The 22020-nt window shown below is 56.6% G+C and overlaps 1 pseudogene across 1 annotated transcript; it reads right to left on the reverse strand.

Annotated features, from left to right (window-relative positions):
- Positions 1-6384: 6384 nt before the first annotated feature.
- Positions 6385-19706, reverse strand: LOC149521345 (E3 ubiquitin-protein ligase TRIM39-like; annotated as a pseudogene). The gene is made up of 6 exons (XR_016348005.1): positions 19195-19706; positions 17888-17983; positions 16652-16882; positions 14721-14743; positions 14519-14619; positions 6385-7091 (listed from the first exon to the last, which is right to left on the reverse strand). The product of XR_016348005.1 is annotated as an E3 ubiquitin-protein ligase TRIM39-like (transcript).
- Between the last annotated feature and the right edge of the window lie 2314 nt (positions 19707-22020).

The following is a 22020-nucleotide window of genomic DNA, read 5'->3' on the forward strand; positions in this document are numbered from 1 at the left end:
GAGAGCAGCTAAAGTGAATCCGGTGGGATTTGAACCCACAACCTCCAAATGACTAATCTAGCTCACACTAATGGCTACAGCTTAGAAGTCCAAGACCCTGACTATTGCACCACAGCTCACAGCAACCCTCATTTCTTCACTCTGCTTTGCAGCAGGGCAATTGCTGGGCTAGAATAAAGGGAAAAGCTGAACCAGAGGAACACACGCTCCCCCTCCCACACTCAGACCCCCCATACCTAGCCCCCTGCCCAGAGCCTCAGCTGTGGCTTAAACCTGGTTCCAGAGAGAAGAGGCCAATGCAAACAGCCCCCTGGCAGCGAGGGAGTCAGCACGTCGGTGGGTGGGGCAGGGAGCTGGGGGCAGATCTTGTCTCTAACTCGCTAGGCGACCTTGGCCTGTTCAGTGAATCTCTCCCTGTCTCCATGGCCCTGTCTGTACAGCAGGGACAGCAACACTCACAGCCCCACAGGAGGGGGCTGGTTTAATGCTTCACCCCATGGCCCAGCAATGAGCCCCCAACTCCCCCTGTGCTCTGGGAGCCAGGTTTGCTGTGTGAATTCTGTGGGGCAGGTGACGTCAGGCCTGGGAACTGGGGTTAGTTACCAGTTTCCCCGGCCCTCTGGCACTGCTCAGATCAGAGCTGAGGCAGCTGAGTGGTTCAGGTTTTCGAGTAGAAGCCAATGGACTAAGCAGGTCCACAAAATCCACTAGTTCTGCAGCCCTAGAAAAGTAAATGTGAACCACAGTCCTGCCTGTCCCTTCCCCTCATGCCATGGGGCTGGAACACCAGAGGAGGGAGGTGTCTGAGTTGGGGGCCACATCACAGAGGGCTGGGGGCCTTAGGAGGAGTTTTTTTGTGTCTCACTTTTGTGGTTCCCGATTTTTCTGTGGGTCAGTGGCCCCTGACCCAGAAAAGGTTCCCCGCCCCTGCCATAAATAAAGCAACATTGAAACCGTGTGTGCTGGCCGCAATGTTTTCCTTTATTTCAAATGAAGTTTGATCAACTAACATGAGACAGTTCAAATGCTTAATCTGTTTATTTAAATTAAACTGTTCTCCCCAGCTGCAGCCCTAGCAACATGGCTGGGGTGTGATTATGTCATTAGTGGCGAGTGTCCATTAGTAACCAAGAGTCCATGGAAAGGTTTGGGGAGGGCAGGGGCTCAGCAAAGGGGTGGGGTCTTGGGGAAGGGACGGGATAGATCCTGGCTTGCCCTGACATTTAAAAGGTGACCTTGGGGGCATGTGGCCCCCTGAGCAGCCTCTGATGTTCCCTGTGTGAGCCCCAGAACCAGCCCTGAGTGACGGGGGCAGAGGGGGAGCAGCTCACACATGCCAAGGGGCTGGCCAGGGGCAGGACATGAGCCCTGGGAGGTAGCAGTGACATCACAAGGGCCTTGTGCAGCACCTCAGCTCATTGGTTAGGAATCAGTGACCTCACAGAGGGACCATGGCAACAGCCAGGTGGGACAGGCTGCAGGGCTGGGGCATCTCAGAGACCCCCATGGCCTGGCTGCCTGGAATCTCCTTTGGGAGGTTTCCCCTTGAGGGCAGAAGGGATTGAGGGTCCCAGCTGGGAGTGTCTCTGTGGAGATTTCCCCTTTCCCCAGGCTGCAGTGGGAGGGGCTGGGGCAGGCAGGGATACAGGAGGGGCTGGCACTGAACTGAAGAGAGATCTGGGAGAAGCAAGAGGAAGGGCTGCAAACACTCGATGAAGATGGGATTTGAACCCATGTGTGCACAGCACAATAGATTAGCAGTCCATCGCCTTAACCACTCGGCCACCTCATGCGAGCTGCTAGGATTTGTTACCAATTACCCAAAGCCAGCATTGCCAGGAACCTTTGTGCCAGTCAGTGACTGGCCAGGGACACCCAGGGCAGGAAGGTTTTGGCTTTTCACAATGTTCCCTGGGCTGTTGTAAAAAGCTCAGTGCTAGTAACAAACCCAAATACCCCTTGGCTACATCTACCCTGCAGGCTATTACACAAGAACTATTTTGTGTAGGAGTTCTTGTGCAAAACGTCTTGCGCAAGAGCACATCCACATTGCCATGTGCTTTTGCACAAGAATGTCCGTGGCAGTGTGCACGCTCTCTTGTGCAAGGAAGCTCTGATGGCCATTTTAACCATAGGGGTTTTTTGCACAAAAAACCCCTGTTGCCCATTCATACTACCTTCTTGTGCAAGAGCTCTTGCACAAGAGATTATTCCTCATGGGGAGAGGAATAACTTTTGCACAAGAAGCCCTCTTTTCCTACGTTTTTCCGTAAATTTACTTGCACAAGAACGTGCATTCAGTGTAGATGCTCCTCAAGTTTTTGTGCAAGAACGGCCATTCTTGAGCAAGAAGCCTGCAGAGTAGATGTAGCCCCTGGGTGCCCAGAGAGGGGCTGTCTAGTCAAAGTCTGGCTTGGCGCAATCTCTGCAATGGGAAGATGTCCACGGAGCAGGCAGATGGCAGCGGCACACGGCTCTGGTGCTCCCAGCATCCAGAGGAGCGTTTCCGATATGAGTGTTTACTGACAGTGTCCGTCTCTGGTCTGATTTCACAGTGTGGTGAGACACTGGTACCCACAGCAGCATAGATGGGGTGGCTGGAGGGAGTGGCTGGCGGGCGGCCGGTAGGAACAGTGGCAAGTGGGCAACGGAACGGGTGAACCTCATTTGCATATCTAATGAGCCACCATTGTTGTGGAAGAGGCTCTTGTGCCAGGGTACGTCTAGACTACATGCCTCTGTCATCAGAGGCATGTAGGTTAGGCTACCCGACATAGGAAAATGAAGCGGCGATTTAAATAATACTTGCGCAAGAGGGCCAGTGTAGACAGGGAAGGAATTTTTTGCGTAAGAAAGCCCCAATTCGCAAAATGGTGATCGTGGATTTCTTGCGCAAAATCGCGTCTAGACTGGCCACAGGTGCCTTTGCGCAAAATCTAGACGCTCTTTTGCGGAAATACTTTTAAAGGAAAAACTTTTCCGTTAAAAGCATTTCCGCAAAATCATGCCAGTCTAGACGCAGCCACCGTGTTTAAAGGCAGAGCTGACTAGAATCAATTGAGAGTCCTTGTCTTGTCTCAGTGATTGCTTGAGCAAAAATCATTGATAAAATCTTGTGTAGACTGACCTTGGACTCTACATGCAGGCAATATGTGTTAAAGGGCAGTGCAAAGGAGGCAGTGGCGGTGAGGTACCATATTACCTAGTGAAATCATTGGTGCTGAAATCACTAAGGGCTGGAATTTGACCACAGAACTGACACTTTCTTAACAGACTCCATTTTTGCTATTTAAAAAGTAAATCAATGTAACAGAAAACTGCAACGCTCTCGGTAACTTTTTAAAAATCAAACTTTAAACTTTATGGAAAAGATTGGATAGTTTGCAATTGAAAATATTTGACCTACACTTAAGGCAACTGATTTAATTTTGTGTAAAATTTTGCATCATAAAGGATGGCATTTTTTTTTGAAAATGTTCAACTATATTGATATACATTTAGATCACATCTACTTCTGATGTGATATTTGGGTGTGGTTGTGTCCTTTTTTTTTGCTCTACAAAAAATTCTGGGTTGTGGGGCCCTGCCAAAACTATTCGAATTGGGCCCCGCACTTCCTAAAGCCGGCCCTGTGCCCCAAAACCTGTGGCCTCAGCACAGGCCTCCAGCCACTGGACCAGGGCCCTGGCTGCCAGAGTGGGCCCTGGCTCCCCCCCCCCTTCCCCTCACTATGTGGCCTCAGCAGGCTCTGGCTCCCCCGCCCCCCAGAGTAGCCCTCACCACACACCAGGCCCTGGCTCCCCACCTGAGTAGCTCCCCCGCCCTGTGGCAGACCCTGGTTTCCCCAGCCCCATCCCAGAGTAGCCCCCTCACCATGCAGCATGTCCTGGCTCCCTGCCTGAGAAACACCTCCCACCCCCACCATGTGGTATGCCCTGGGCCCCCATCAGAGCAGGCCCCAGCCCCCCGCCATGCGGCAGCCCTTGGCTCCTCACTGGAGCAGCACCCCCCCACACCTCCATGCAGCAGCCCCTGGCTCCCCACCAGAGCAAACCTCCCCACCACGCAGCAGGCACTAGCCCCCCAGCAAGCCCCAGCTGGGCCCTGGCCCCTCACCACATGGCCGGAGCAGGTTGCCACCATGTGACCTCAATGCAGACCTCAGTCTCTGGACCAGGCCCTCCATTTCCCCCTACCCCCCACCACGAGGGCCACAGCAGCCCCCGCCCGCGAGAGCATGCGCCACTCACCTCTGTGGAGGAGGGAAGGAGGTGGGTGGAGAATTTTTTGTGCGCGGCTGTGCAGGTGCACACCTTAGAGGGAACGCTGCCCGGCACTTTTCAGTGCTGTCCCTCAGCCAGGGTAGAGAATCCCTTCGAGTGCAGGATACGTGTTCCGAGGACACGTAAATCTCTTTGTGGCCTTCGCAATAACCAGCTCTGCCACATCTACCCTGGCCCATGATTGCACAGATTATAGGATCCCACCCCTTTAACGCCCGGGGTGTCCACACTGGCCTAGCAAACCACCGCCACAAGAGACACGGCCCCCCCGCTCGACATTACTTCGAAGTAACGGCTCGCTGTTGCAATGCGCATGTTGTTCTTTCGAAATAAAGTCAGTTATTCTGAAATAACGCTGCTGTGCAGACATCCCCTAAATGTATGACAAACAAAACTGTGATCTTTTCCATTGATTTGTGGCTGGGAAGAAAGCAAACTTCACCACACTCCATGTTAGGAGTCATTATGTGCCAGCATCTTTAATACAATTAAGCTAATTTGTTGTGACTCGGTAAAAGAATCCCTTCTCTATTTCTTTACCAAACTGCATTTGTTGTGTCTTTATAACCATGGACATGAAGAGCCCAACACTGCACTGAAATCAATGCACACTGGCTGCGAATATTTCTATAGAAAAATAAACTAAAGACGACGTTGCAGCAGAGATTTCTATGGAGAGGAAGGCAGGATGTCAGGTTGAGGACAGAGCGGTGTTAATTGATGCAAGAGCAGGCAGGGAGGGGCCATATCTTGATTACCAGAGATCTGTAGCTAGACAGTTGAAAATCGCAGGAGTTAATGCAGCCAGAAATTCAAAGAATATTATAAAATCACGTGAATCTAATGAGATTGGTTAATTCATTCTATGTTTTTTTTCACCTATGAATGTTCAAAGGTGCAGCGCAGTATGGGGTGTATGAGCCCTGCTTTCGAGAGAGAGCTGGTCAGGGCAAGAGAGTGAGGGAGCAGCTGCACATGTGTGTGGCTGCACTGGTTATGACACATGGACATTGTCACTGAACAGTCTGTGTGACGGGGTGAAGCAACCCCGCCACTCACCAGCGGCGCAAGGTACGGGCCAGGGCGAAGGGTCCGCGGGTGCTGGACGCCGGGGAAGAGGCGCGTCATCAGCGTGCGCCCGGGAGTGACGCTGATGTCACGGGCGCGCGCGGACAGTGCCGGGAGGAAAACCCGGAAGTGGGGGGAGCCTGGGAACGACAGGGGAGGGAGGACGGTATAAAGGGGGAGACGGGACATCAAGGAAGGGGGAAGACACGAACGAGGACTGCGGGAGGAGAGGGAGTACGGAGCATGGGACAGTAGGAGGGGAGGAGAAGAGAGACGCCGGGTCGTAACGCTGGCGGAGTGGAAGCGGCCCAGGGCGGGCCGTGAATCCCGGGAGCAGGTGTGTTTGGGGTACACTCACCCCTGCTACCGCCAAGAGCCACACTCTTGGTGTTAGGGCCCTGGGTCGGGGTCCGGAGAGAGGGTGGGCCTGGACCCCCCACTCCGCCCCACAAAGGGCTGTGAACTCGAGCCGGTCCGGCTCCCACCTCAAGGAGCCAGGGGTGTAGAGGGGAGACGGTGGGTCGATTCATGACAGTCTGACAATGCCATAACGAATTGTGTTCACAGAAATGTTTCGGATTGCTTGAAGTGCTGCAGCTGACATACACACAATGCCCTGTAAATAAGTCAAACATAGATATAGCTGTAAGGGAAGAAAAAGGTCAAAAATTCCATTTCTAAAAATAGATTTTTAATAAAAAGCTGGTGAACTGTAAAAGAAAAGGTTCTTGTGCTGACACCTTGTTACAATAACACGTTTCTAAATTAGAAAACGTTTTTTCTTTCATATTTGACACTGAGATTTCACAGCAGTAGAAAACTCTGACAGGAGTGAAAGTCCCCTCCCCCCTCATCTGGGGCAGGGGACGGGGCAAGGTTAGGGCAGCAAACCCCACCCGCTGTCTGGCCACGTTTCTTACCAGCCTCACCCTGTGCTGGGGTGGAGCAAACCTGGGTCAGGGGGGAAAAGCAGCCTGGGCTCCTTCCAACCAGGGGGTCCCATTCACCAGCCTGGGCTGGGCTGCCAGGTGTCCGGTTTTCCACTGGAGGCTCCAGTTGCAAAGGGAAAGGGGCAGTGACCGCTTGGCACAAAACATCCAGGGACCTGCAGTAACCGGCCCTGCCCTGGGGGAAGAGCCGCAGCGCTGGGAGGGGCCGGTCGGTGCTGCGGGGTCACTGTCAGGGGCAGGGATCCCCTCCCGCCTGGGCTGGCACCGGGCAGATGGTCAGGGGAGCCGCGTTGGTGCCCCCGGCGTTGGTACAGGGATTGAAATATGGGCAGAGCGTCCCGGAGAAGGTGCCGGTGAAGGTGAAGAGATGGGACCCGTCAGTCACATTGTAAAACGAGACCTCGCCCGCCTCGTAGTCCAGGAAAATCCCCACCCGGCTGGGCCTGGTGCTCATGGGGAGGGGGGTCGGGGGGGAGGTGGAGACTGTGTATTTATCCCCATTCCTCAGACTCATAGCCCAGTATCCTTGTTTGGTTGAGTGCGACTGTCCCCTTCCTGCTCACAGATTCCCTGCAGACCCCCAGGTCCCAGTCAGTCTTGTCTCCCACCCCCACCTCCCAGTAACGCCGCCCACCCGCGAACCCCTCGGCGCCCAGCACACAGATACAAGGGTCAAATCTCTCGGGTGTGTCGGGCAGATCCTGGCGCGTGTCTCCGAGTCTCACACGTTTCCGATCCTCAGACAGGACGAGGTTGGGATGAGCCGTGTCTGGATCCAGCGTCATGTCCACTGGGGAGAGAGTCACAGAGTCAGGGCCGGGGGCAGGGGCGGGTCCCTGGGTTCAGGGGGAAATTAACCTGCCCCCCCGTTAATCGCTGTGCGGGGGGGGGGCTTATTACCTGGGGGGAGTCAGGGCCCCTCTGCCACTGAGGAGACAAAGGGGGAAAAGGGCAGGAGGAGCGGGGGTTGGGCGGCAAGCTGGCAGTGGGGGGAGGGGCAGGGTATTGCTGGGAGAGGAAGGGGGAGGGGCAGATGATGGGGCAGAGGGGGAGGGATGGAGCAGAGGGAGCAACCGTAGGGCCAATGTGGGGCAAGAGGAACAGGCACAAGGGGACAGAGGGGTGAGGGAAGGGGCAGGCCCCAAGGAGACTGGGTGGAGGGGCAGATGCAAGGAGGGCAGAGAGGGAGGGGTGGACACCAGGGGGCAGAGGGGGAGGAAGGGAGCAGTGGGGCACAGGGGCAGACAGAGGGGTGTGGGGAAGGGCAGGCCCTAGGGAGGCAGAGGGGGGAGGAGATGTGGGCACCAGGGGGCAGAGATGGGGTGGGGCCTACACCACAGGACCCAAAGGGGGGCCCAGGGAGGAGACCCCAGGCAGGCCAAGGGGCAAAGGGAAGAGCAGGCCCCAGGGAGGCAGATTCCCAGGAGCGCTGTGAGCGAGACACGAGGAGTCGTCCTTCCACTCTGCCCTGCGCTGATCAGGCCTCAGCTGGAGTCTTGTGTCCAGTTCTGGGCCCCACATTTCAGGGGAGAGGCGGAGAAATTGGAGGGTCCAGAGAAGAGCAACAAGAACGATGAAAGGTCGAGAGAACATGAGCTAGGAGGGGAGGCTGGAGGAATTGGGCTTGTTTGGTTTGGAAAGGAGCAGACTGAGAGGGGACATGAGAGTGATTTTCAGGTACCTAAAAGGGTGTCACAAGGAGGAGGGAGACAAATTGTTCTCCTTGGCCTCTGAGGACAGGACAAGCAGCAAGGGGCTCAAACTGCAGCAAGGGAGGTTGAGGTTGGACATTAGGAAAAACTTTCTGCCTGTCAGGGGGGTGAGACACTGGAATAAATTGCCTGGGGAGGTGTGGAGTCTCCATCCCTGGAGATATTGAAGAGCGGGTTGGACACACACCTGTCAGGGATGGTCTGGATGGTGCTTGGTCCTGCCGTGAGGGCAGGGGACTGGACTCGATGACTCTCGAGGTCCCTGCCAGTTCTGTGATTTTGACGGAGGTGAAGGCAGAGAGGGGCCTCAGGGAGGCAGAGGAGCAGTGACCAGAGGGGCTGGGACCAGAGGCTGGAGGGGGATGAGGGATGCAGGGTCATGGGGGCAGAGGAAGAGGAGCAGGGAGAACTAAGGGGAAGGTGGAGGAAATGTGAGAGGAGGGGGAGGTAGCAGGGTGGGTTGGGGTGGGGGAGAGGAAAGGGGCTTGTGCTGAGGGGAGGGGGCAGGGCAGGAGGAGAAAGGGGAAGCAAGAAGGGCAGAGTGGGGGAGAGACAAATGCCAGGGGACAGGGATGGGGAAGGCACCAGGGCAGATGGGGGGAAAGAAGGTTTTATTCGCAGTGGGTGGGAAGGGTGGGTGCCAGGGGGCTAGAGAGGCACTTGGGGAGGGATTAAAGGCAGGGGGCAGAGGTAAGCAGGTGGGATGGCAGCAATGGGGCAGGGGAGGGGCAGGCCCTAGGGCTAACGGGGGTCAAGAGGGAGACAGTGAAGGGAACGGGAAGGAGGAGTGGGAGGGATGGGAATGTGTCAGTGGGGCGGGGCTGAGGTGAGGGGACAGGCTGATGCTGGGAGAGGGAAGGGGAGGGGCAGACGAGAGGAGCAGAAGGGGGTAATGGCGTCAAGAGAAACAGGTACCATGAGGACAGAGGGAGGGGGGTGAAGGGAGAGGGAGGTTCCAGCCGGGATTTCCCTAGGACCTCTGGGGGGGGGTGTACAGCAGTGCTCCCTCCAGTTGTTCCTAGCCGTGTGCAGAATACATTTTATGATGTGCACTGAGGCGCGCCCAGGAGACACACGGGCTGTGGCCATGTGAACGCTCTGCTGGTCCACTGGGCAGCTCCTGACTCTCCCCTGAGCGCGCAGGGCAAGTGTGACAGCAGGGCCCGGACAAGCTCTCCCGGCTGCTGTCTGTGCCGGTGTCAATGGGGCTGATGCGGCTGCCCTGGCTGAACCACTAGGCTACGTCTAGACTGGCCACAAATTCCAGAAAAGGGATGCAAATCAGGTAAGTCAGCATAGGGAAATCCGCGGGGGATTTAAATATTCCCCGCGGATTTAAATAAACATGATTACCGCTTTTTTTCCGGCTTGGGGAAAAGCCGGAAAAAAAGCATCTAGACTGGCGCAATCCTTCGTAATAAAGCCCTTTTCCGGAGGATCTCTTATACTCAGGTAGGAATAAGAGATCCTCCGGAAAAGGGCCTTATTCCGGAGGATAGTGCCAGTCTAGACGCTTTTTTTCTGGCTTTTCCCCAAGCTGGAAAAAAAAGCGGTGGACATGTTTATTTAAATCCACGGGGGATATTTAAATCCCTCGCGGATTCCCCTATGCTGACTTACCTGATTTGCATCCCTTTTCCGGAATTTGTGGCTAGTCTAGACGTAGCCTTAGTGTGTAATCAGGGTCTGAGGGAGCCCCTCCCCCGGGACAGCTCATGAGGAGCCAGATTGGGATGATGCCAGGTCCAACCTGTATTGCCAGGGGTACGCCTACCCTGTCTGGGGCCCGGCCCACAGAGCTGGGCTGCCCGGGATCCGTTCTGCCTGGGGCTGGGCACAAACCACTGAGGTGCCATGTGGAGTCAGGAAATGTTGGGACCCTTTGAGTGTCTGAGTGACGGGCAGCAGCAGAGCTGGGCTGGGCCTGCCTGGTGGAGGGACCCTCAGCACTGAATCTGTGCTGGGGTTTGCCAGGGCTGAGCCCCAGCCCCTCTGGGCTCATCAGTTCCCAGCCCCGGCACCTCTGGGCTTACAGTCCTGCAGCGCCCACAGACTGACAGAGAGACGACTGATAGAAATGTAGCCGTGTTAGTCTGGTGTAGCTGACACAAAATTAGTATCAGAGATCCTAATTCAAGCTACCTATTCCGTGCCACGTGTAGCCACGGGCCGGAATTCGCACCAAGGGGGGATTTAAACATGGCGGCGTCCGGGAAGATGCAAATGAAGCCCAGGATAGCCTAGGGGGCTAGTGTAGACATACGCAGAGAGATGACTAGATTTATTGTTGGTTTCTCAGGTGCTACAGGAGCATGCGTTGGTTTTTGAGGGTTTTTTAAGATACAGACTCAATTGGCCCCTCTGAGACCTCTGGGCCTGGCAGTTCCCGGCCCCGGCACCTCTGGGCTTGGCCCATCAGTTGGGAAAATAACAAACGTGCTGGAGCCCGGCCCCTCTCTGGTGACAGGTTAAGCCCTGGCCGCCCCCACACGCCCTGCGCTGGGGAGCAGGGTGTGGCTGCCGGGGGCTGGTGAGAAGAGGGTGGGTGGCCCAGGGGTTTGCCGGCCCCTCTCTCCCATGCAGACAGAGCTGCCTGGGCCAGACGGAGCCTTTGGCTTGGTTCAGTGACAGCTGGAGCTGCAGTCACAGAGCTCTCAGGGCCGAGCCCTGCTGGGGACAGTGTGCGGGTGAGGGGGAGCCCGGCCTGCACTAGCCATGAGGTTCTGCGCTCAGAGCTGCCATCGCCCAGAGCTGGTGGGACCTGGAGGGACTGGCTGAAGGCACGTGGAGGGGGGCAGCAGAAGGCGCCGGTGACAGGCCATTGGGGACGGAGCAGTAGAGGGAACAGTGGTGCAGCAAACAGCAGCAGCCAAAACATGGGTCTGTGGGACTGTTTCAGAGACGTCACTCCAGCGCCCTGCTTAGTGCCTGGGAACCGGATAGAAAAACACGTTTCCTAGGAGGCCAAGACTTTTCAAATCCATTCATTGCCAAGGTCGTTGTGTCACGACATCACTAACGCGACAGGCCAGTGTGTGGGGGAGTTTCTGTATTAATGGTGTTGTTATTATAATTAATATTTATGCAAAATCAGCCATATTGGGCCAGAGCCCTGGTCCCTCTGCCCAGTGTCCTGCCTCCTGCCATGGCAGCGCCTGGAGCAGCCAGAGGGAATGAGCAGAGGAGGGAATCGTCTCGTGATCCCTCCCCTGTCACCCACTCCCAGTGTCCAGCCCACAGAGACTAGGGACACTCAGAGCAGGCTGGCGCATCCCTGCCCACCCTGGCTCAGAGCCACTGGCGGAGCGACCCTCCGTGAACGGATCTTGCCCTTTCTGAGCCATGTTGTCACTTTGGCCTTCACCCCACCCCCGGCAGAGCCCCGCCGGCCGACTGCGCTGCCTGAGGAAACGCTGCCTTTGTGTGGGTCAGTCTCGCTGCCTGGTCACGTCACTGGGTGCCCCTGGCTCCTGTGTGCAGTGAAGAGGAAATGACACTTCCTGACTCACGTTCTCCACACTTGCCAGCATCCTCCAGGCCTCACGTGGCCCCAGGGGCAAGGAGGGGGTGGGAGACTGGCCGGCCAGGTGATGAGGGGAAATAGAGAAGTGGGACATGGGGGGCAGACCCCAGGGGGCAAAAGGGCAGCATGGGGAGGGTGGTTATCAAGGGGGAGGGGCATGCAGGGCTGGTGCCAGGAGAACAGAGATAGGCAAAGGAAGGAGCAGTACCAGGGGTGGGGGGGGCAGAGACAAGCAGGGCAGAGAGGAGCCGGGCAGGCACCAGGGGGCAGAGTGGGGACAAGGAAACAGGGGAGCAGAGGAGGGTGGAGAGTTGGGTGAGGAGAAGGGAGGGCACAAGGGGGCAGAGGAAAGCTGAGTGGAGGGGCAGGACCCAGAGGGGAGGGGAGGGCACCAATGGGCTAGAGGAGGAGGGAGGGGAAGGCGTAAACATCAGGGGGCCCAAAGGGGGCCAAAGGCAGGGACTTGTGCTGGGAAAGCAGCGAGGAGAGATGGGCCCAGGGGGCCGGGGGAGGGGAGCACAAAGGGGCTGGCACCAGTGGTTTGGGGAGTGGGAGGGTGCAGGTATCGGGAGGCAGAGGGGGTGAGGGAGGGGCTCATGCTGAGGCCTACGTGGGGCAGATGCCAGGGGCTAGAGGGCACAAAGTGTGGGAGGAGGGGCAGGTGCCAGGGGGTGGGAGGGCAAGGGAATGGGGGGGATGTCAGGGGCTACAAGGTACAAGCAGCAGGTGCTGGGGCACAGCGGTGCAGCCTGGAGTGGGACAGGCACCAGGGCCAAGAAGGGGCCAGGTGTGAAGCAGCTATTGGAGGCTGAAGGGGGCGAGGGAAGGGAGGGCACCAGAGGGCAGGGGGAGGGGCAGGTGCCAGGGGAGAGAAGGGGGAAGGGAGGGGCAGACAAAAGGAAGGGGGAGGGGAGGGAGCAGTGGGTGCCGGGGCAGAGGGGGTGAAAGGAGGGGGCATGAGGAAGATGGGGGATGGGGCAAGTCACATGTGAGGGTGCAGAGGGGCGTGAGGAGAACCGGGGGCTGAGGGCAGTGAGGGGCTGGGCACAGAGAAGAAGGAGGCAGGGGGCAGGTGTTGGGAGGGCAGTGAGGGAAGGAGGCGGAACCAGGAGGCTGTGGGGAGGGGAAGGGGAAGGGCAGGTGCCAGGGGAGAGAAGGGGGAAAGGAGGGGCAGACAAAAGGAAGGGGGAGGGGAGGGAGCAGTGGGTGCCGGGGCAGAGGGGGTGAAAGGAGGGGGCATGAGGAAGATGGGGGATGGGGCAAGTCACATGTGAGGGTGCAGAGGGGCGTGAGGAGAACCGGGGGCTGAGGGCAGTGAGGGGCTGGGCACAGAGAAGAAGGAGGCAGGGGGCAGGTGTTGGGAGGGCAGTGAGGGAAGGAGGCGGAACCAGGAGGCTGTGGGGAGGGGAAGGGGAAGGGCAGGTGCCAGGGGGATCGAGGGGTGGAGCGTAAGGACGGACATAGGAAGGGGAGGGGACAGGCCTCCACCACCCCAGCCCAGCCCCCCCCCCCAGGGCTCCTAGGAGGGGCAGGGCAGTGGAGGATGGGAGGGGGGTGCAACTGCAAACCAATGGGCTGTTGCTAATGAGGGCAGTGGGGAGGGGGAGGGGCAATTCCCCACTTCCTGCCCCTCCACCTGGGAGAAGCTGCACTGGGGCCAGTCCCAGTTCACACCCACGTGGCTGCACTGGGGGTTTGCACGGGGGCAGATGCATCAGTGCAAGGGAACCCGGCTCCCACGGCCTCAGACACTGCTGTGCCGGGGCTGCACCCCTCCCCTCACTGAGTTATGGGTCAGTAACTGCAGGTCACTGGGGCTGGGGGCTGGACTCTGGGTTCCCAGGTGGGGCTGCCCCACTGTGCTGCAGAGCCAGTCTCACCCCCACGCTCTGCCCAGGGCCGTGTTTAGACCCGGGGAGCATCTACAGCAGCAAAGACTGAGGGACCCTACGTCAGACCCCTGGACCCCAGTGGTTCCAGCCCCCACCTGAGGGGGGACCCACATTCCCATCCCTGCCCCGCCTCACACAGGGATGGGACCTGCAGCTCCCCACTGGGTCCTAGCCCCTGGGCTACAGGCTGGAAGGGAAGCGGCGGCACCTGGCTCTGTCCATGGACACTCGCCAGCAAACTCAGCCTGGGGCAGGGAACAGTTTCGCTGGACCCCAAATCGAATTGTTCTGCCAATAAACTATTAGCACCCGATTCCCCAGCCCCTCTGCAAACCTGCCTGAGCAGCTGAGGTGCCCAGGCCCCAGTGACTGGCAGGGATGGACTGTCCCCATCCCCAGCCCCGTGTGGTGACGGGCAGGCTGGGCTCAGGGCACCAGCTGGGACACTCCAGAGCGACTGTGAAATGTGCCCTGGCCAGGAAAATCCCCCCAGCCCTGATCTCAGCCCACAGATCCGGCTCCACCCTGAACTCTCTGCCCAGAGCGACGTGTCCCCTGGCTCCTGCGAGCGGCACAGACCCTCTGCCGCTGCCCCGGCGTCCCCCAGCGCCGGCACTGGCCACAGAGCCCCCCTCAGAGTCCCAGGGGCGCAGGTGACATCAGCTAGTGACTGCCCCAGCCACCCCCCGGCTCCCTTCACCCAGCCCTGGGGCAGCCACACTGGAGACTCTCACACCAGGCGCTGCAGACATGGCAGGTTCAGCTACACCCCCAGGCAGCACCTCCCATGTGCCTGGAGAGAGGCACAGACAAGCCCCAGGACCCGTCTGTGCAGCCCCCAGCACATGGGCCCAGGCCAGGCCTCCCAGCACCTGCTCAGTGGCCCCATTGACCCGGTCAGGGAGGCAGGGTGAGCAGCAGGCAAGTGCCAGCAGGTGGGTGTGAGCAGCAGGCAAACTCCCCAGCACTGAGCCCATCAGCCTCCAGCTACCACCCAGCTCCCAGCCGGGTCCACGTCTGTCCTGGGGCCCCAGGCTCTGCCCAGATACCCCGGCACCAAACAGCTTGATGTCCCAGGGGCTCCACTCACCTGCAAATCTGTTCAGAGCTTCCCTCAAATCAAGACAAATTTTATACCCGCGCTGCAGATCGGTGCAAACGGCTTCTGGTTCCTGGAGTTTCACGTTTTCACTGCAAGGAAGCAAACGTCCCAGCATCATCAGCTGCCCTGCACTGGCATTGCCGCAGGGCCCCCACCAGGAATATGAGGGAGGCAAAACTGGGACACGCACCTGCTCAACGTGCTTTTCATGTCCTGAAAGCAGAAAGAGAATCGATGCTCTGTGTGAACACCAGGGGCATAAATCAGAGCGATCCCCCACCCAGGCAGCAGCATTTCATACAGAGAACAGATGAACCCCCCACCCTGTCCCAGGTTTCACTGTTCTGTGGCAAAACCTCCTCCGTCGTTTTGCATTTACACTCGATTCATTGTCTGTAGGTCGGACGGGAATTTAGTTAAATGGTTCTTCAATAAGAACAACCCAGGAAATTATAGACCGGTCAGTTTAACGTCTGTCCCAGGGAAGATAATGGAGCAGGTAATTAAGGAAATAGTATGCAAACACTTGGAAAGTAATAAAGTGATAGGGAATAGCCAGCATGGGTTTGTGAAGAACAAGTCATGCCAAACTAATCTGATAGCTTTCTTTGAAAAGATAACGAGCCTTGTGGATAAGGGAGAAGCGGTGGATGTCATATACCTAGACTTTAGTAAGGCATTTGATACGGTCTCGCATGATATTCTTATTGATAAACTAGGCAAATATAACTTAGATAGGGCCACGATAAGGTGGGTGCATAATTGGCTGGATAACCGTAGTCAGAGAGTTGTTGTTAACGGTTCTAAATCCTGCTGGAAAGGGATAACAAGTGGAGTTCCTCAAGGGTCTGTTTTGGGACCCGTACTATTCAATATCTTCATCAATGATGTAGATATTGGGATAGAGAGTACTCTTATTAAGTTTGCAGATGATACCAAACTGGGTGGGGTTGCGACTTCTTTGGAGGATAGAGACATAATTCAAAATGACCTTAGCAAGTTAGAGAAATGGTCAGAGGTAAACAGGATGAGGTTTAATAAAGAGAAATGCAAAGTGCTCCACTTAGGAAGGAACAATCAGTTCCATACATACAAGATGGGAAGCGACTGTCTAGGAAGGAGCATGGCGGAAAGGGATCTAGGGGTCATAGTGGACCACAAGTTGAATATGAGTCAACAGTGTGATGCTGTTGCAAAAAAAGCAAATATGATTCTAGGTTGTATCAACAGGTGTGTTGTAAGCAAAACTCGTGAAGTCATTCTGCCGCTCTATTCTGCACTAGTTAGGCCTCAGCTGGAGTACTGTGTCCAGTTCTGGGCGCCACATTTCAAGAAAGATGTGGAGAAATTGGAAAGGGTGCAGAGAAGAGCGACAAGAATGATTAAAGGTTTAGAGAACATGACCTATGAAGCCAGGCTTCATGAACTGGGCTTGTTTAGTTTGGAAAAAAGAAGATTAAGGGGGGACATGATAGCGGTTTTCAAATATCTAAAAGGGTGTCACAAGGAGGAAGGCGAAAATTTGTTCCTCTTGGTTTCTGAGGACAGGACAAGGAGTAATGGGCTTAAAGTGCAGCAGGGGAAGTTTAGATTGGACATTAGGAAAAAATTCCTAACTGTCAGGGTGGTCAAATATTGGAATAAATTGCCAAGGGAGGTGGTGGAATCTCCCTGTCTGGAGATATTTAAGAACAGGTTAGATAGACATCTGTCAGGGATGGTGTAGACAGAGCTTGATCCTGCCTTGAGGGCGGGGGGCTGGACTCGATGACCTCTCGAGGTCCCTTCCAGTCCTATTATTCTATGATTCTATGATTCTTCCTAGGGACCCAGCCCCTGTATCCGTGTTTAGCGACTGGTTGAGTCCAATGCTCTGGAGTCACAGCTGGGATGGGCTTAGCTCAGTATCATTTTTACACCAAACATTTAATCTCCCAGGGCCTTCCTGGATCTCCATGATTCCCCTCCCACCCAAGCTGCACCGTTTGGAACCGAGGGAGCCCTTGGCTGGATATTGTCTGTGAGCACCACACGTAGCACATTTATTCCCATTCTTGGGATCCAGGCCCATGGATCCGAGCTGTGATTCTGGCTGGAGGCCGAGTTTCGATGCGATCTCACCTTCAGCAACTCGACAATCGGCTGCTGACACTTCCCCTCCATCTCTGTGATCAGCTGCTGCAGGGAGACACTTTGCTGGGAGAGTTTGGTGACATTTTCCTGTAGCCTCTGCAGAGTCTCCCGCTCCTCCTCCACCAGCCTCTGCAGAAGCAGCTGCTCCTCCTCCCTCAGCAGCGTGTGCAGCTTGTTAAATTCACCCTCAATCGTCTCCCGCTTCGCCTGCACTTTCCTCTGGAGAAAGGAAAATAAGAAAGACACAGAGAAAACACCAGTCAGATGTTGAGTTACAGGCTGGGCCTCTGTCTGTGAAGCAGGGAGAATCAGATCTGAGTGAGGTTGTAAGGACAGTGACTTCTTTGGTAAATGCACCAGAAAGTTTCAGCGAGGTAGCTGTGTCAATCTGCTTCAGCAAACATACCTAGGAGTCCAGACTCCTTGTTGTTTATACCATAAAGGGTTGGTTTTAGCTAAGAGTAAACAGGGCCAGTCCCATGGTGAGGTTGTCCAGGGTGCTACATAAAGCTGCAGTCTGCTATTGCAGGTGGCATGGGATGGATACGGGAGAGGGACAAAGTCGAGGGAACAGGAGAGATGTACGGTGACAGGGGGGAGCAGCACAAGGTGTCCGTGGGGAAGGAGAGTTGGGTGCGCAGGGCTGGGCACTCCCACACCAAAAGGACCCGTCAAAGCAGGGTGTGGGTTATGCTCATTCTTGACAAGAGGCTCCCAGCGCTGCATGTTCAGCATTGAGGGCTGGTGCCAATAGCCCTGTGGGTGTCGTCCTGGGGCTCATGTGGGTGTTGGGCCCTCAGGGCATTGCCAAGGCCGGCTTTGGCCTCACCCAGCCTGGCCATGTGCCCCATGCCCATGTGCCCAGAGAACAGCCAGTGTACTCATCACACCCCTTCACCCTCAGCTGTAACAGGCCGGGGAACCAGAACGGACGTTCATGCCCCAGCTATAGACAAGACCAGGGAAGGTCACAGGAGCAGCAGCAGGTGACTGGGATGAGGGGGCCACATGATGGCAGCACAGGCTGGGACCCGTCCTGGCTCTGGACGTTCAGGGGGTGTCCCTGCTGCAGTGGGGGTGCTGATGGCACCATGGGCAGACACATCCACAACTAGCCTTGATCTGCCAGAGCAGGTTCATAGTCTTGTCCTGGAGCTTTCTGACTCTTTCACCCTGGGAGCGCTGACGGGGGAAGGACTCGGGGAGAGAAATCAAGACACCCACCTGCCACTCTGTGGTTTTATTCTCCTCTTTAGACGTCAGTGCCTGGGCCTCCTCCAGCTGCTTCCTGAGTGGGCCCAGGGCCCCCTGGAGTTTCTCCTGCAGGGCATCGTGGGAGACAAACAGCCGTTATCTGCCTGTCCGAGGGGCGGCGAGCGCCGTACACACCGGCCTTCCACGCACGCAGGGACCTGGCCTGGAAGGAGGCAGCTGCTCGGCTCTGCCAGCCCCAAAGGCTCCATGGGAGCAGAGATGCCCAGCTCCGAGCAGGGGCTCTGCCTCCCTCAGCCACTCAGGGCAACTCCACCCTCGTGTGTTAGCTCAGGTGCCACGTCCCTCCAGCCGGTGGGTGCGAGGAGCTGGGGTGGGAACATCGCTGCTCTGCACCCCTGACCTGGACCTCAGCCAGGAACCAGATCCACACTCTGCTCTCCCCAGGCTCCCATGGGGCCCCCTCACAGCAAAGGTCTCTCACCAGTGCAGCCTCATTAACTGGGCAGGGCGGCTGTGACGTGGCTGGAGGCCGGCGAGGGACAAGGGAGCCCTGGGTCTGGGGGAGCAGACACCTGTAATTGTGATAGCTCGTGGCCTGTGGTAATCTGGCATTCTCAACCCCCTTTGCAGCCCGTGATTCATTCGCCCAGAGCAGCACCGTGCCGTGCGAGGGCTGCAAAATCCCCACTTGTCAAACGTCCAGGTAACCGAACGCGTTGCCAGATAGCCAGACTATGTGGGACCTCACTGCTGGCTCCCGGCCCCTGCGTTTCTGGGCCCACCCGGGACAGAGGCTGCTCCAGCCGGGATGCTGAGGACGTCCTTGCCTGCGGTAGCCCTGGTATCACAGTCCAAGCAGCCCTTGCCTGCAGGACGCCCTGCAAAGCTGGAGCAGCCTGCGCCGCTCCAAGGCACCATGGTCTTCCGGGTGGCTGTGCTGAGCTTCCCACGGCAGCAAGAAGCAGAGCGACCCAGGCCCAGCTGACTGGGAGAGGGCGGTGGGGCAGAGCAGGCTGCTGGGCCACTTCAGATAGGGGCCGACCTCTGCTGTTCCCCCCTCTTCAGGCCACGCAGTGATACCTGGTTCACATGAGGGGACAATGGGGCGGAGCAGGAGTTGGGACTGGGGAGAGGGGTGGAGCAGAGACAGGGTGGTTTGGGGGGAGGGGTTGCTCTAGGCCCCATGCTCACCTAGGGACGGCCCTCGCTGGAGAGTCAGCACCAATATAATTAGGTTGACGTGAGCTGCCCATGTCACCATAACACCACAGTGTGAGCCAAGCCCCAGAACCCGCCCTGCAGAGCCTGGTCCCTACCTTGTACTCCTGGGCAGCCTCCTCGATGGGCAGCACCTTGTGCGCTTGGTGCACCCGGGACTCTCTGCAGATCACACAGATGGGGGCTTGATCCTCCTCACAGAAGAGCTTCAGGGCCTCCTGGTGCCTCTCGCACCCTGGCTGCCCCTCAGGCGCTGGCCCCACCGGGAGCCGCAGGCGTTTCACCAGCTCCACCAGGTTCCCCAGCTGGTCGTTGGGCCGCAGGTGTCTCTGTGTGGGATGGTCTCTCTGCACTGGGGGCAGGAGAAGTTGGGGTCTGACTCCCCCCAGCACTGGCTGAGGCAGGCCCGGCAGAAGTTGTGCCCACACTCAATAGACACCGGGTCTGTGAAATACTCCAGGCAGATGGGACACATTGCCTCGTCCTGGAAGCTCCCGGTAAGATCCCCAGCAGCCATGGCTCCTCTGCACATAGGCACCAGCCCCGCAAGTTAGTTTCGTTTCCCGAGCAGAGGGAGCAGCACAGCCTGTTCAAGCTGCTTTTTTTTTTTTTTTTTTTTTTGTAAAGGAAATTGTACAACCCAGAGCCAATCACACTCAGCGGAGGGAAATTCAAATAAACAGCAACACAGGAGTCACAGCCCCGGGAAAGCCCCCAGACAAGCACCCAGCGACCTAATGAAAGGCCTTGGCACTTACAGACACCCAGAAGCCAGTGCTGCTCTCCTCTTTATTCACCTAGGCAGGATCTGAAGGACTTTGACCCTTCCAGTGAGCTAGGAGGGACCCTGGATCTGTCCATGGAAATAAATACAGTTTGCTCCTGCTTTGCTTGGTGTGTTACCTGTTCAGCTGATGTAGCGGGGCTTTGCTCATTGTCATCAACCTGCCTGATGTTAAATCACAAATCGTGTTAACACGAATTGCAATGTCGGTGATTATTGTGGGAATGCAGAAATGAAAGTCTGTGCTCAACCTGGCTGAAAAGATATCGCTGCACTGGGGGCAGGGCTGCCCTGGGCCCCGTGCACCCACCCTCTTTGAAGGGACAGCCCTGGCTGTAGGCTCAGCACTGACATAATTAGGGTGATGTGAGTTGTGGTATATCACACAAATTCAGCAGTGTGAACCAAGCCCCCAGAACCCACCCTACATAGCTCTGTTCCCTGCCCTGCCCCCCTTATGGTCAGAGGGTTACAGCCAGGGCTCCCTCTAATTGTTTCCAACTCTGCGTGGAATAAAAGTTATGTGCATTGAGGAATATACAAATGTGCATCACTAGTATAAAAATATGCTTCCCAGCGGTGGACAGCTGTGGGCACTCTGCTCATCAGCTGGGCAGCATTTGAATCTCTCCGGGGGGCTGCCCAAGCACACAGCTTACGCTGCCAGCCCCCCCACCCCCACCCCAGTAATGCAGTGTTGTCCTGGGCTCCCTGCTGCCCCCATTACTGACAGGACCGGGGACCCACCACACCCCATCTAGTGACTGGGGGTGGGTGAAAGATTCCCTTGGACTTTGCGCTTTTCTCTCTGATAACCCAATATGAACCAAACCCCACTGACTCCCCCCTTTCCCGCTGAATATCTAAATTAGATGTAAACCCCCTTCAGCTCCGTCCCTTCTCTCTGGGTGCTGGAGACTGATAGAAAATCTCCTTGGATTGTCAAACCGGAGACGTGACCTCACAGTCAACGGTGAAGAAGCGGTAAAGGGGGAACAGATCTGTTCCCAGCCGGGGGGGAGTTGGTCCTTTGGGGGTTTAGCTCCTCTCCCCCGCATTGGGCCATTACTCAGGGCAAGAGTTTCCCCCCAGAACAAGAGGTGGCTGCAGACAGGGACTGGGGAACCCACAGCCGGGGTGGATTTTCCACCAGTATCTGGGGATGAGACAGGAAGTGTCACAATCGAAGGAGATTTTCTATCAGTCCCCAGCATCCAGAGAGAAGGGACGCAGCTGAAGGGGGTTTTACATCCAATTTGGCCTTTCAGGGGGAAAGGGGGGAGTCAGTGGGGTTTGGTCCAAGGGAATTTTTCACCCACCCCCAGTCACTAGATGGGGTGTGGTGGGTCCCTGGCCCTGCTAGTAATGGGGGCAGCAGGGAGCCCAGGACAACGGTGAATTACAGTAATGGGGGCTGGCAGTGCAAGCTGTGTGCTTGGGCAGCCCCCCAGGAGAGATTCAAATGCTGCCCAGCTGATGAGCAGAGTGCCCACAGCTGTCCACCGCTGGGAAGCATATTTTTATACTAGTGGTGCGCATCTGTGTATTCCTCCATGCACATAACAAAATGTATTCCACGCAGAGATGGAAACAATTAGAGGGTGCACTGGCTGTAACCCCCTGACCATAAGGGGGGCAGCGCAGGGAACAGAGCTCTGCAGGGTGGGTTCTCGGGGCTTGGTTCACACTGCTGAATTTGGGTGACATAAGACAACTCACATCAACCTAATTATGTCAGTGCTGAGCCTACAGCCAGGGCTGTCCCCTGGAAGAGGGTGGGTGTACGGGGCCTAGGACAACCCTGCCCCCAGTGCAGCGATATCTTTTGAGCCAGGTTGAGCATGGATTTTCTTTTCTGTAGTCTCACAATAATTGCCGACACCTCAATTAGTGTTAACATGATTTGTGACCCAACACCAGGCAGGTTGATGACAGGGAGCAAAGCCCCCCTCCATCCGCTGATCAGGTAACATACCAAGCAAAGCAGGAGCAAACTGTATTTACATGGACACACCCAGGGTCTCTCCCAGCTGACTGGGAGGGTCAAAGTCCTTTAGCGACTGCCTCCGTATATAACGAGGGAAGCAGCGCTGGCTTCTGGGTGTCTGTAACAGACCAGGTCTTTCATTAGGTCTCTTGG

Source organism: Pelodiscus sinensis, chromosome 28, assembly GCF_052426305.1.
Source record: "Pelodiscus sinensis isolate ZL-2025 chromosome 28, ASM5242630v1, whole genome shotgun sequence".
Lineage (NCBI taxonomy): Eukaryota > Metazoa > Chordata > Testudines > Trionychidae > Pelodiscus > Pelodiscus sinensis.